The sequence below is a fragment of the Euprymna scolopes genome, chromosome 18 (genome assembly GCF_053919585.1).
Source record: "Euprymna scolopes isolate OS-2025 chromosome 18, ASM5391958v1, whole genome shotgun sequence".
Lineage (NCBI taxonomy): Eukaryota > Metazoa > Mollusca > Cephalopoda > Sepiida > Sepiolidae > Euprymna > Euprymna scolopes.
Window position 1 is genome coordinate 47,990,353 of NC_136499.1, and position 15,297 is coordinate 48,005,649.

The 15,297-nt window shown below is 33.5% G+C and overlaps 1 pseudogene; it reads left to right on the forward strand.

Annotated features, from left to right (window-relative positions):
• Positions 1-12,825: 12,825 nt before the first annotated feature.
• LOC145301522 (5S ribosomal RNA) lies at positions 12,826-12,944 on the forward strand (annotated as a pseudogene).
• The last annotated feature ends 2,353 nt before the right edge of the window (positions 12,945-15,297 follow it).

A 15,297-nucleotide genomic window follows, 5' to 3' on the forward strand; every position in this document is an offset into this window, starting at 1 on the left:
ACTCGATTAATACTGAAAAAATAAGGGGGTATGATTATTTTTGAACATTGCAGATTTTATAAATAGCTGTATATTTCTTTTATTACAAGTATCCCGAGATTTTAAAATGACGAAAATGATCAGAAGAGGTTTATTAAGAATATGTATCAATATGGACGTAAACAATAAATTCTTACAAAAGTTACACCTAATAAACTCAATTTTCAAGGGGGGTATGAATAATATCGGGCACAAGTGTATATATATGTATATATAGTGCCACGCAAAAGTATTGGATACATTATATTTTTCTTCATAACTTTAATTAGGGTTAAAGATTTTGCCTCAAATTTGGTCAGTATATTTCTATTGATATTCTAAATTATATTTGAAGTAGTAATTACGCAATCAAAGTTTAGAAAGTTTATATATAACGAAAAATACGAATTAACAAACGCAAAAGTATTGGATACACTTTAAAAAATTTTTTTTTCTGAAATGAGTATGAATGACTTTTGCTTGGCGTATTGCAATAATGCAAACGAGTTATCACTGACCAATCAGAGAGCTTTATATTAAAATAATGTTATAAAATACTTCGAGTTTGGGCTCACTCCTTCAAAGTCAACCAGTTAATTTATTTTTAAAAATGCCTAAAACTAAAGAGTTGTCAATAGACATTCGTCAAAAAATTATTGATGAGTAGAAAGAAGGAAAAGAGTATCGAATAATATCTAGGGAACTTAATCTACCACTTAGTACAGTTGGAAACGTTATTTGAAAGTTTAAACACACTGGTGAAGCTGTTGCAAACCTTCAAAGATGTGGCCGGTCAAGGAAATTAAACGAAAAAAAAATCAAGGTGGGTAAGCAGAAAGGTACAAAAAAAAAACTTTTCTTACTCGTAGTGAAATTCAAACCGACCTCAGAGAAGCTGGGACTAATGTGAGCAAGGATACAATCAGTAGAGTTCTAAATCGTGCAGGTTTTGTATCAAAATCCCCAAGGAAAGTTCCATTATTGAAGCTTAAACATGTCAGATCACGTTTGAATTATGTTAAAACATATGGGGAATAACTCCAAGAATTTTGGAATAAGCTAATCTGGTCAGACGAAACGAAAATCGAAATATTTGGAAGAAACACAGTAACAACACATGTATGGCGTAAAAATGGCACCGCCTATAACAAAAAGAATACCATTCCTACGGTAAAGTTTGGCGGTTGTTCGATTATAGTATGGGGGTGTTTTTCATCCACAGGTACTGGTGAACCAAAAAACCCCAATGATAGAATGAATGGACGTATGTACAGGGAGATTTTGGAGAAAAACCTCTAGAAATCTGGTGATTTTTTGGAACATAATAATAGCAATTTTGTGTTTCAGCAGGACAATGATCCCAAGCATACTGCCAAACTAACCAAAGAATAGCTTACAAATAACGGGATTGACGTTCTTATTTGGCCTAGTCAGTCTCCAGACCTCAATCCAAATGAAAAATTGTGGGAAATATTGAAGATCACTGTTCACAATAGGAATAAACAAAATATTCAACAACTAGAACAGTTCTGCAAAAAAATTAAATAAAAAGTGACCGATTTACCAGAACGTGGTAACTAAAAAGTGAGTACCCCTTTCAAATGTTGAAATGATTTTTTTTTTCAATTTTTTTTCATAATCTTGTTAGTGTTCAATCAATAATAATCCAGTGAAAAAATTTCAAAAAACCTATCAGTATAGAAACTCCACCTTGTAAGTAAATAAATAAAAAATGTTACGTGCGCATGCGTTAGCCTTGACTAGGGGGTACTAAGGGAACGACCATTAAATAATTCTGCGGGTCGCCATGGAACTCAACGCCAAAGGAGTACCAAAATAGTTTTCATGATCTGAAGAAATTTTTTTTTCGAAAAGTGGGTGATCACTTTTCCATCTAAATTTAACTTAAAATGAGCACCCACTTTCTGGCCACCTGAGGAAGGGTCATTTATTTTCGTGTTTATTGGCTTAAAGGTTTTTTTGACAAGGCAGTTTGGTACGCGAATGCATATTTAACAGTTTTCGTTTATGCTCACGCATAGCATAAACAAAGGCTACGTCTGTGAAATGGAAAATAGTCCCAGAGTTCAGGGGTTAATACCATGCAAAAGAAATCAAACAAAAAGACTTTTTAGCCAAGAAACACACAGAAAGAAAAAAAAATAGCATCCATTTTTCTTCTATCGAATTCATTTGCTGTTTTTATTGAAAACCATTTTCCCCCCGGATTTTTGATATAATTTTCCATTAAGGGCTGTGCGTCTCACGTTCGTAAATAACAAAAAAAAATTTTGTAGATTTTGGTGTGCTAAAAACGAATCTGCAAACCGTTTCCGTTGCAAAAAAAATAGTTTTTATGATATGAAGAAATTACTTTTTCGAAAAAGTGGCGATCACTTTTCCATGTAAATTTAACTTAAAATGAGCACCCACTTTCTAGCCACCTGAGAGAGGGGGGATTTTTTCCCATGTTTATTGGCTAAACATCTTTCGTTTATGCTTACGCATAGCGTAAACAAAGGCTACGGCTGTGAAATGGAAAATAGTCCCAGAGTTCAGGGGTTATTACCATGCAAAAGAAATCAAACAAAAAACTTTTTAGCCAAGAAACAGAAAAATGCCCCTCTCTCAGGTGGCCAGAAAGTGGGTGCTCATTCTAAGTTAAATTTACATTGAAAAGTGATCACCCACTTTTCGAAAAAGTAATTTCATGAATGTCATGAAAACTTTTTTTTGCTACGTAAACGGTTTGCAGATTCGTTTTTAGCATACCGAAATCTACAATAAAATATTTCGTTATACATGAACGTGAAACGGGCCTTAAAGTAAAATAATACCGGATTTTTTGGAGAAGATTTGCCGTTTAGTTGTACAAATATCCTCAAACCAGGTAATCACTAAAAGGGATTTTTTAAAGTCGTCACCTGTATCGAGCAAAAGTTTAAAACCACCAATTATATGCCAGCCTACATCATGGTAACATATATTGAGTGAGTTCCTAACAGTAGTTTGTATAGTTTTTTAGTTTAAACTCATTTTCCCAAAATTTCCCCAAACTTAACGTATTCGATACAGTCTGCCGCCATTTGTATTTTTCAGATATACCGATAAACATTGAATGTTATTGAACCGATTATACATTACATAACAACACTAAAATCTTATCCAGTTAGGTAGAACACTTACTTTTCTTACCTTTGATAACATTTATTTGTTATATATTTATTTTTTAACATCTTCTTTGTATCTGTGTTTAGTAATATAAACCCTTTTCATTTAATGTAACGTTTAGTCGGCTCGAAAAACAGTATTTATTGGTGTATTTGAAAGCTACAAATGGTGGTGGACACTGTTGATTACTTTAAGTTAGAGAAAGTGAGTTAAAACTAAAAAAAACTATACAAAATACTGTCAGAAACCTACCGATTATGCCAGCCTATGTCATGGTAACATGTTCGGTTAGTTTCAGACACTGTTTTGTATAGTTTTTAGTTTTCAACTTACTTTCCCAAACTTTACGTATTCAACAGAATTCGCGACCATTTCTGTTTTTTGAGCCAAGTAAACATTTTACATTACATAAAAACACTAAACAATTATCCAATTAGGTAGAAACGTAAATTACCTTACCTTTGCTTTCATTTATTTGGTTTTTGACGACTTTTTCGAATCTGTGTATATTAACCCCCCCTCCCCCACCATCAACCAAATATTAATTACTAACTCACATTTTTTAAAACAACAACAACAAAAAAAGCATTTAGCGTTTCAACATTTTTGCTACGTTCGGCTTCATCCACTGATTGTTGGTCAAGTCCAAAACATGAATGATTGACAGAAACTCTCGAGGATCCAGATCAAATTCTGCAAGAGTACCATTTTTTTCAGTTTCGCCTTCTTTTTCACTTTTTGCAGTGGATTGCTGTACTAATATAAGAAACGTGCATTTTCTCTTTTATTAAATTTTTCCATTACACCAAATTGAGCCACTGCAACGCGTGGCAGGGTACCGCTAGTATATATATATATATATATATATATATATATATATATATATATATATATATATATATATATTGCATAATTACGTTGACACAATCCTCTGATGTGATAACTTATATTTCGAATCTGCACAGAAACATAACTATACGAATAACACTCAACATCGCTAATAAATCTGGTATTGTTCACATAATCAAAGTTTCCTCTCCGTAAGTGCTGCCTGCTTATTTATAACATGTTATCCTTTATTAAAGCGGAGAACCACGTGTGATTAAGAGATGAGTTAGATAGATTGTCGGTCGAATTATGAAGAATTTATGAGACAGGAAATAAAAAAAATTATTACATGAAATAGATGAACATTGAATACTCGAACGTGCCTGACGAGTATTTCATTATGAGAATCTTTCCGAACGGAACGTGAAAACATTGGATATGAAAAGCTAACAAGAACGTAAACTGATTATTACAAAGGTAAGAGATGCTTATTAACTTTTTAGTCTTGAAACGCCCAAAACTCTATGTAGAAGAAAAAGAGAGCGGGAGGAATGTTCCATAACGTTGCTCTATTTTGGGAAGAAGCTACTGAAATATTGAGTTTCATTAGAATGGGGATATAAAAAAAACGAATTGAGAGAAGCGGCTAACACGAGCATGAAGAAAAGAAGCAGAAAAGGAGAGGATTATAAAAAGAAACAACCCTCAGAAAGAAAGTTCTACAAGCCTGCAGTTCTTGGAAAGAAGCTACTGGAATGAGAATTTGCATTAACATAGTGTATCAAAACATAAATTAATAGAAGCCACTAGACAAACGATTCAGACGAGCTAAAATAAAGCAAGCATTAACTAGATCAAACAAATCTTAAGAACCCATTCCATAATAGTTTTTATTCAGCAAAGTCTGAAACTAAATTATATTGGATGGAAATCACTATGTAATTTTCCACACCAAAGCAATTCCTGTGAAAACGTGTTTTATAGGTGGAAAGTCTTTCCAAAGAAACAATGTTCACGGAAACTCTTAGCTTCTATGTTAGGGACACGAATTTCTTCGAAGTTGTAGTAGGAAACGAGTTCTTGCAGTTAATGCTTTATATATAAGAAAAGCAATTGTGTTCGCTCGAGTTATTTGACTTGAGATGTAGTTGAGTTAACATGCACCGTTTTTACGACAAGAAGTTTCGTGCGGCTGAGGCTTAGAATCAAGAATGCCTGCAATTCAGTGCTGTGTCCTGTCATAATAAAACTGTCAAAGACACGGAAAATTAACTATTATCGAAACATCCGGTTCTTTGTATTTTATTAATGCGTTCATGCACGTCAATAATATGCTCTATCTGTCGGACTATCACATCGTTCTTACTAACCTTCAAATTGCATATTCAGTTTTAATCGCTAAAACTTCATGCACGTATTTTAATTTACATTATTCTAACAATTAGGATAACATTATATGGGCGTTGACTAGTTAGTCATTATTATGTTTAAAATATTATTTTCATCGATATGTCACGATCAAATTTTAAATAGCATATTTAAGTGTTATTTTAAAATAGTTTTTCCTATGTTTATTGAGCACAAGTTTGAAGTAGTGTTATTATGTTACGTTTGAGTTTAAATCCAAATTTTGCCAATCCATAACGTTTAAGGTGTCAATAACTCTTTAAAAATTATGTTTTATTAGTCTCTCAAGCTTAACTTTAAAATATATTTCATTTATTCCTGCAGTATGTTATGTTAAGGTTTTAAGTTGCATTTTTGCTTTTCTGTAACGCTAAATGTTCATGTTAAGGTTAGAGCTAGAATATTCTTCCGTTTGTTAAGCACAGTTTTGAAGTTTAGTTTGTGTCCTTTTTTTAGAAATCGAAATTTCCCGGTCTGACAAACTTTATTTGGAAATGGAATGCATGTTGTTCTTTCATCTGAAAAATATATGCTTATGTTAAAATTAAAGTTTTGTTTTACATTTCTTAATAATGTAACACTTTTAAAAAAATAAAACACTATTTAAAACATAATTCTTGTTGTTTTCCCAGGCGCAGATTTTTTTTTTGCACAGTGATCACCACTTATCAAGGCCCGGAAGCCACTCAGGGATAAGGGTTAAATCACGCTTGTCTATGAATTATATTTTTGTCGATCTGTCATGAAAAAATTTGAAATAGAATCTATTTATTAATACCGTATTACCTTTAACGTACGTTAGGGTTTCCTGATTATAAATTAATCAGTCGGATATCCTATTTATTTAAAACGCGTATAGAAGTTGATAATAACGAACATTGAATTAGTGTATAGACACGCTCGTAGTATGTTATCATCTTCTGTCTTCTTTTATATATATATATATATATATATATATATATATATATATATATATATATCGGATCTCCTGATCACCGACGGCTCAATGTCTAAAAAAAACTATCGCTTTTGGACCGTACGTGGAACAAAAATATACCTTTTTTGTCATCTGGCTAAGATTTAAGGATATTATCTTTTTTGTCTATAGATGTTATAATGATATCGTGGAGTTCCGTTCGCGCCAGGCGCCTATACAATGGAAATATGTCGCAGAAATATATAAGGATATAGAACATACATCGTAATTACCAGATATATTCCGACACTACATTAACTAGATTAATTAGATACCTATTTTTACAGTTTTAACAACAGGACTAAAATAATATCGCTGGGTCTCTATTTACGTTGAACTTTCACAGAATGCCCAGCAACGATGTATTTCATATAAATAATGCTGCTGTGGAATTTCCACAGGCCACTCTAGTTTAAATTATTATTTCACGGTCAGATGGTTACGCTTACGTTCAACTACAAAAGTGTGTACCTCTATCACGCTCAAGTTATGAATTGCATTTTTTGTCGGTTTGTCACACTCCATTCGAAAACAAAGCTCTGTTATCTTTTAACGGTTATGTTTATGGACGCATCTTACGTATATTCGTTTCCGTTAAAATAAGTCCTAAGCGGATATAAAAAGGCATCATCCTAATGGCAGCAGCGTCCCAGAATGTCACCGGATTCTTGTGAGACTATAAATCTAATGTACTAAAAAATTGCCTTGGAATCCTCATGAAATATTGAGAGACATATTCAGCAAAAAAAAGAATGATAGAATGATAGAATTACGTAGACAGTAAGAGAGGATGAAGTCTTGTTAAGGAAGTCTTTGCCAATATAATTTGATTTAATGTTTAAAAAAGATAGAAAAAAGAACGTTAAAATGATGTGCTGGAGCATATCTTCATATCACGCTAATTTACCGTGGAGGCTCTGCCATATGTTCGTATAATGTATTGTTTTATTTTAATTGAAAAATAGATGACAAACCATGGGAAGTCGTTTAACTGCCGTATATAATCCTTTTGCTGTGACATCGCAGAATCCAAAATCGATTTAAGAATGATGTAATGAAGGAAAGCGAGATTTACATTTATGGCGATATTAAGGACTCGTATCTGGTTGAGTTATGTGTTTCTTTTTTTTTTTGTTTTTTAAAATTTTTTTTTGCATTATGAGCTGTTGATCACTGATAATATTTTGGCGATGGATTCTTCCAGATAACGTGACACTTACGTAATAATTGAATTAATTTTGTGCTACGAGCATAATACATCGTCATTATATGACTGAACACCACAAGCCTACTAGGATAAAACTGTAATATCTGTTCTGGCTTAAGTCAAGGCAGTAGCAAATAATACTGACTGAAAATGGCAAGCAAAATAAAAAAAACACTTGGCGCACTCTTATCATGAGCATAGGTAGCAGTAAAAAGACAGTGCTGCTAGACTAGTGCATTTCCCAAGCCGGGGATTGAACCTAGAACCATGGTGTTGATATTCGGCAACTCTACCCTAGATAATTTCAAAAGATAATCATGAAACGCGTACATTAAGTCATACAATATAAGTTTATCCTGTGACGCTAATTCTGGCACTGAAGGATGTAAATTGTATTTTTTTTTAATATAAATCGGTGCGAGACCGTTCATATTTGATCACGTACTCATCTTCGCAGTCAAGAGTCGCTCAGTACACGCAATGTCTGATAAAGTTGGGGAGAGATAAACTCTCCTCCATCCTATACATTTGCACAGTACAAATTGACAAGCATGTATTTACTAAGTTTTTTTTTTTCACAACACAATTTTATTGACATTTTCGTCACTGCATATGAAGTAACGCACTTTGTACCAAAAAATACCTGACAAGTCCTGTTGGTTTCTCTTGGTGTGGAGCTTTAAACTGATTAACCATGAACAACCTCTTTCTTCGTAGAGAAAAAGTTGTAGAAGGATGTTGGATATCACGACACTTACTAAATTTACTATATATATATATATATATATATATATATATATATATATATATATATATATATATATATATATATATATATATATATATATAAGAGCAAGTAGTTAATAAAACATGTTAAAAACACTTTGAAAAAGAGGTAAATACACATTTAATTTGAAAAAGAAAAACTAAATAAGTGGATAGTCCTTAATCCGCGGAGTTTCGAAGAAACCCTTTCTTTTTCATCAGAGGGCAAGATTTAGCAAAATGCGGGATCGTAAGTATTGCTCTTTTTTTCTTTTTTTTACACAGTGATCACCACTTATCAAGGTCCGAAAGCCACTCAGGGATAAGGGTTATTGCAAGGACATTGCTTTTGCTTGTTCTTATTATAAGCTCTATCTCCTATTTGGTTTTATCGAACTTTTACATCTGGTTGAAATTATTTTATAAATATTAATTCTTTAATATTTATGATATACTTTAGTTTTACAATTTTGGATCATTTTGGCAAACTTAATTGTAATTCTTTTGTTTTATTTATATATATATATATATATATATATATATATATATATATATATACAAAACTTCTGGTTTTGATGAAGGGGATACTAAAACTTGCTGCTATGGTTTAAAATTATCTGAAATAACAGCAAGGGGAGACTTAATTCCAAATATTTCTCTTATGTTATATCTCCCGTCTTTGGTTTTCATACATAAAGTACATTTCACAGTGTACAATGGTTACTTTATACTGGAGATATTAATAAGCATCCCCTATTTTCAAAAGAGAAGAGATATAACATATGAGAAATATTTGGAATCAAGTCTCTCCTTGCTGTTATTTCAGATCATTTGAAACGATAGCAGCAAGTTTTAATCTCCCCTTCATCAAGGCCAGGGCTTTTTTGGAGGAAATATCAGATATCTTGTCATGCATATAAAAAACTAGGAAAACAAATGACTATGCAATATTCGTAAAGGTCCAGTACCTTTCTAACACGAAAAATCCTTTAAAATTACCACTATTCTAGATTTTCAACGGTGAGGAAAACGAAAATAATATATTTTAAATAACAGGAAACGAGTAGTTTTCAAGATATCAAGAACTTATAGGTTAACAAAGTGTAGGTAACATTTTTTATTAATTTAACGTAAAATGAATATCCACTTTATAGCCACATTTTTTAGTGGCGGCGTATGTAATTCTTTTTTAGAGGTGACGTTTATTTGGTAATTGTAGCCTGGTAGACCAATATCAAACCTACCTTAAAAACGACTTGTTTTCTATACGTTTTCGTATGTGCTGTAAGCGAATATGACATTAAAATTCTCCGCATATAAGTATTTTTGGGGGTATAAAGAAACAATTCTTCATTTTATAAGTGGTAGCCATTATTTTACGCACACGCCCGCATATTCTTGCATTATACTCGAAAAGTACTTATTTGTGGGAAATTTAAATGCGATATTCGTTTTCAGCACACCCGAAAACCTGTAGAACGCAAATTTAATGTAGATTCTGTGTTAATCTACCAAGCCACAATAAACATCATTCCTCATAAAAAATAACAAACCCCTCAATGTCTTTTATTTATTTTTATTTTTTTGCTAGAGTGTCTTGTTTGCCCGACAAATCCCACGAGGTCGCCTTCTAACCAACTACAATATGTTTGTCTTTAAGTATTATGTATATAACATAGTCGTTAACTCTTATCACGGGCCCTACGTTGTGCATGAAAGTCTTGCAAAATAAGAAAGGACAGGAATTCGATACGAGTTTTTTTCTTTCAGTTGAAAATAAAACGTCTTTATAACCCGTCGTTTCCATATCATACCGCCTGAGACGTATTTTCAAATATGTTGGCATTCCTGTTTTTCTCATTGGAGCCAATTAACGGTTTCTTAGTCTGCGCTATAACCGGTTGTTATGTCTATAATTTGTTCCACTGCATAGAGTTGTCGGAAAATATTGTTAAAAATTCGGAGCAAAAATGTTTTCCGCATCTTTTTATAAAAACTCTTCATGTGTCGCCACGTGGTAAGAAAACTGCCTGTCACACGTGCTTAAAAATCTCTCTTACTTCGTGCTTGTTTCCCCCTCCTCTTTTTCTACCTGTTTCTCCGATCCGCTAGGACGTTGCAAATGTGCTATGGCTTCGTCATTCGTATACGTGTCAGTGGATTCGTTACATATAAAACTATATTTGTTAAACCGTATTCTTCCATAATCAATTCTGTCCATTCCACATGATCTAATTCTCATGATCATATGGTGACATTCAACGTCCAACTGACCGTCTCTTCGAGTGAACCCGGACATTCATTAGTGCTGATTCATAAAAAAGAAAGAAAAAATGCAAGAAAAGTAAAAACTAAGAAATGAAATAAAATTATTGGATTCGTGACTGAATGCACGGGTACACAGGCGTGGCCATTTATTCAACAACAATTCAACCGACTCCATGGAAACGCTATATATGCGTAGATGGATTTAAAAGTATAATTTTACTGTTTTTAAAAGTAAATATTACTTACTTAATACTTCCGTTCTTAGTCACTGCCTATTGCACTTTTTTCACTCTAATATATATATATATATATATATATATATATATATATATATATATATATATACCTATATACCACCTTATTTTGGCAATTTTATAAGTTCGAGGTATCACCGACTGTTGATCAGAATTAAACGTTGAAGACTCGTTGGAAAACTAATGACCTGAATTGTTTAGTGGGCTATGTGGCATTTGCCGTTAAGGTCGGACATTATTGTCTTGAGAAGTAGGGGTATCACTTTTCCATATATGATTCAACGTAAAATGAGCACCCTCTTCGTGGCCACCTTTTTTGGGGGGGTGTTATTTTTTTATGAGGAATGATGTTCATTGTGGCTTGGAGATTAACACAGAACTTACGTTAAAATTTGCGTTCTACAGGTTTTCGGGTGTGCTGAAAACGAATATCGCATTTAAATTTTCCACAAATAAGTACTTTTTCGAGTATAATGCAAGAATATGCGGACGTGTGCGTAAAATAATGGCTACCACTTATAAAATGAAGAATTATGTTTCCTTATATCCCCCAAAATACTTATATGCGGAGAATTTAAATGTCATATTCGCTTACGGCACATACGAAGACGTATAGAAAACAAGTCTTTTTTAAGGTAGGTTTGATATTGGTCTACCAGGCTACAATTACCAAATAAACGTCACCTCTAAAAAAGAATTACATACGCCCCCACTAAGAAAATGTGGCTATAAAGTGGGTCTTCATTTTACATTAAATTAATATAAAATATTATCTACACTGTTTAACCAATAAGTTCTTAATATCTTGAAAACTACTCGTTTTCTGTTATTTAAAAAATATTATTTTCGTTTTCCTCACCTTTGAAAACATAGAATAGTGGTAATTTTAAAGGATTTTTCGTGCTAGAAAGGTACTGGACCTTTACGAATATTGCATAGTCATTTGTTCTGCTTTCTCTTTGTTTGGAAAGATAGAAAATTAGAATTCCAACTCTATTTGTCACTAATTATGTTTTTTTTTCTGTTTAAGTTTTACTGGAGGACAATAGATCGGAACGCTCTAGCCTCTATTATGAATATATCCATAGAATATAAGAAGTCTATCAACATATCTTCTGTGTGAAATAAGTTAGCGAAATGAGATTATATCTACTCGATTGCGAAGTGTTATTTGTACCTTGTAAAGGTAAGCATGAATACCTAAACCGAAACTTGCCCAGGTACAATAGCAGTACTTAGTGCAAATTTGGCTCTTATACAGGTAGAAATCTGCGTCAGGAATGAGGTCATTTCTATTTTTTTTACACGGGAATCGTCACTTATCAAGGCTCGGAAGCTACTCGAGGATAAGATTTCATAAGCATGCATTATTCAATGTGATTATAGCGTAGTAAACATAAGTAGTGGGAATTTTGTAAATTGGATTATTTATGGAGACGGTTCATCAAGAACTTGTTTACGTTGGACTTGAAGACAATCAGATTATAGTCATTTGGAAAGCAGGCAATCGGAAGAGAGTTCAAGAGCGGTGCGGTTCTAAGAAAGAAGCTTTGTTCATGAAATCTACATTACGGTTTAGGCACCTATAGAGAGTGTGGGAAATTATTGATAGTGGTTTTGGCTAGACCCATGTTTTTCGTGAAGGTTTGGCGAAAGGGGACCATAGATTGAAGCTCAGATGAGCATTTGATATGAAAATAATTATGAAGCAGCAACAATTATCCAACTGTTTTCAGCCACATTAGTAAGAGATTTGTGAAATTCTTCCCTGTCACATCTGGTGTAAGACACAGACTTAGGAGCTTTTCAAAGAATGGCGGTTCGCTTAAGGAGCAAAACATCTATTTCAGCTCCGAGAAAAAGGGTTTATTAAAATAGGCTTTTTTTTAAAGACATTAAATGACGATTCTCGCTTTTCCATAGTGTACAACATGTACGGCATAATCACGTTGACACACCGGTTCCCGTCAGATCACCGAAGTTAAGCAACGTTGAGCCAGGTCATTACTAAAATGAGTGACCAATTTGGGAATCCCAGGTGTTGTATGTATGAGGACGTCGACACCTCCCTGCAAAAAGTTGAAAACACCTAACATCGCCATCTCCCCTAACGGGGATGTACATGCGACTGGGGACCGCTTGTGAATTTCATATTCCCATGAAACTTCCTCCTTCGGAGGAAGCCGGTTAAACCTTGAATAAGGTTGATGCTGACTGCACGCACATAGTACAACATGCTAAAATTGGAAGAGAGGAAGTCCAAAAGGCCTTAGTAATCATTGATATTTGAGGTACCACGATAGTTGTGTCGTCTACATATATATCACTGAATGATCTGTGGACATGATTTAAAAAGTTCAGAAATATGGTAGCGCTAGGAATAGCTTCTTAACATACGCATTAATTGTTTCAATATATAAACAAGACAAATTAAAGTAAATAGCGCCTTTTAATGGATGTCCGGCCTTTTTATATTTATACCGATGTTGATGAACATGAAAATGTACTTATTTTCCTAAATTAATATTTTTATTTCTATATTTCTTGACGTGTCATCACCGGAGGAAACAAAATATATTCCGTCAAACCAATTTACTACCTCTTCTATATGATTAAATAAAAAATAAAACCCTGAAAATATTTTGCCATGTCAAACACCAGCCACTGGCATATCAAAGCTATTCTTTCAAGGTATTTTAGAAGGACACAGAGGCAGAGGAAAGCCAATATGAAGGTGGAAAGAAAATCTTTTGGATTGGGAACCTCTCAACAGTTGGGCGTCTATCAACCAACTTGCTATAAATCGGAAGGAATGGCGAAAAAGAAGTCACGTGGATTCGCAATCCACACCAATAGCACGAAGCGACTCATGATGATAGAGATGGTATATTAACCATTCAGTTCTTCACTGCTAGCTGTTTCATCGTATTATGGCGGAACAACTGTTGTCAGATGCTTCGATGCTTCTGGAGACCAGGGTTCGTAATCCGAACGAAGCGTAAGATGCGATTCGCGATGATGATTTCGTGAACTTTAAATTGTTTGTACAATTTCAAATGAAACTCTCTTCTCATCACCGATTTTCTTGTATTTCCTTTTTTTGTCTTCTTTTTCCCCCTCTTCAATACTTTACCAAATTTATTTAACTTACTCTCTGAGATAAACTCAATTCCCATTTTCTTCTTTCATCTTTTTTCCTGCTTTCCTATTCTGACATTCTCACAATTGTTCAGTATATTTTTGATAATTCCAAAATACAACACATCCTCATCTAGCACTGAGAAACGCTTTTGCTATGTGAAGACAACCAACTATCGTTGTATGGTATTGTAGCGAAGCGGCATTCGCCACCGGCAACTTGAACCAGACTTTTCTGAAGGAAGAAGTTTCACGGGAATATCAAATTCACAAGTGGTCCACAGTCGCTTGTCGATTTTTCATGAGTAAAGAAACTTATTTCATTGCATCGTTTGGGCTATCATAGTTTTCCTTTTTTCCTTACAGCCTATGATTCTTTATAAATACCACTGATCCTTGAGTGGCTCATTGTCTTACTAAATTGACACATAATACTTAAAAAGTAGTCTCACCATTCTCCTGTCGCCCACGTTGCAGCCAATCGCAACGCACACTATTCTCCATATCATTAGTCTTGATTGTATCATACGGAAATTTTCTTTTACTATTTATTTGCCAACATTTCTTCAGATTTATGCACTTTATATCCATACAATTATTGCTAAAGATTTGGGTAGAAAACGCCGCAAGGTATAAACAAAAATAAACAACGTAAATTTGGTAATATTAATTTATTGATTCACCAAGGTAATATGTTGCAGCGGGCTGCTATAGGTAATAACACCTCAGTATTTTCGAGGTAAACTTCATGCACAGATAGAATAGAAAATGTATGTATAATAAATGTAATCAAGGCGTGTTCTTAAATAAATACGAATGATAAATATTATTAGAAGTATTGTATTAAATTTGAATTGTCTCGTATTCAGCTTACCAAATTGCATTGTGAGTGCTTTAAAAGCAATAATAATATTACGCACAATGTTTCAAATCATCTACAACAATCGTCATCTTCCTCATATACACACACGTACGAAAAACTAATGTCTGTAGGTATAAAAGTAATTATATTAACTAGCAGGACCCGTGGAAAATCCACGGTAGTTAAAATCTTTTAAAATACATCAGTAAGAAATTCCTTATTGCTATATTACAAAAATTAATGTATGGAAGCAAGTAGAACAAACAAAGAACTTTAGTTTAAACTTTTATTGAAGGTCAATGCGATCGTAACTGATGCTGTTGATATTGTCAGGAAGTGCTGGTGATGATTGAGGCGGTGACAGGGACGTCGATCAGCTGCTTGGAGTGAGAATAGTGGTCAG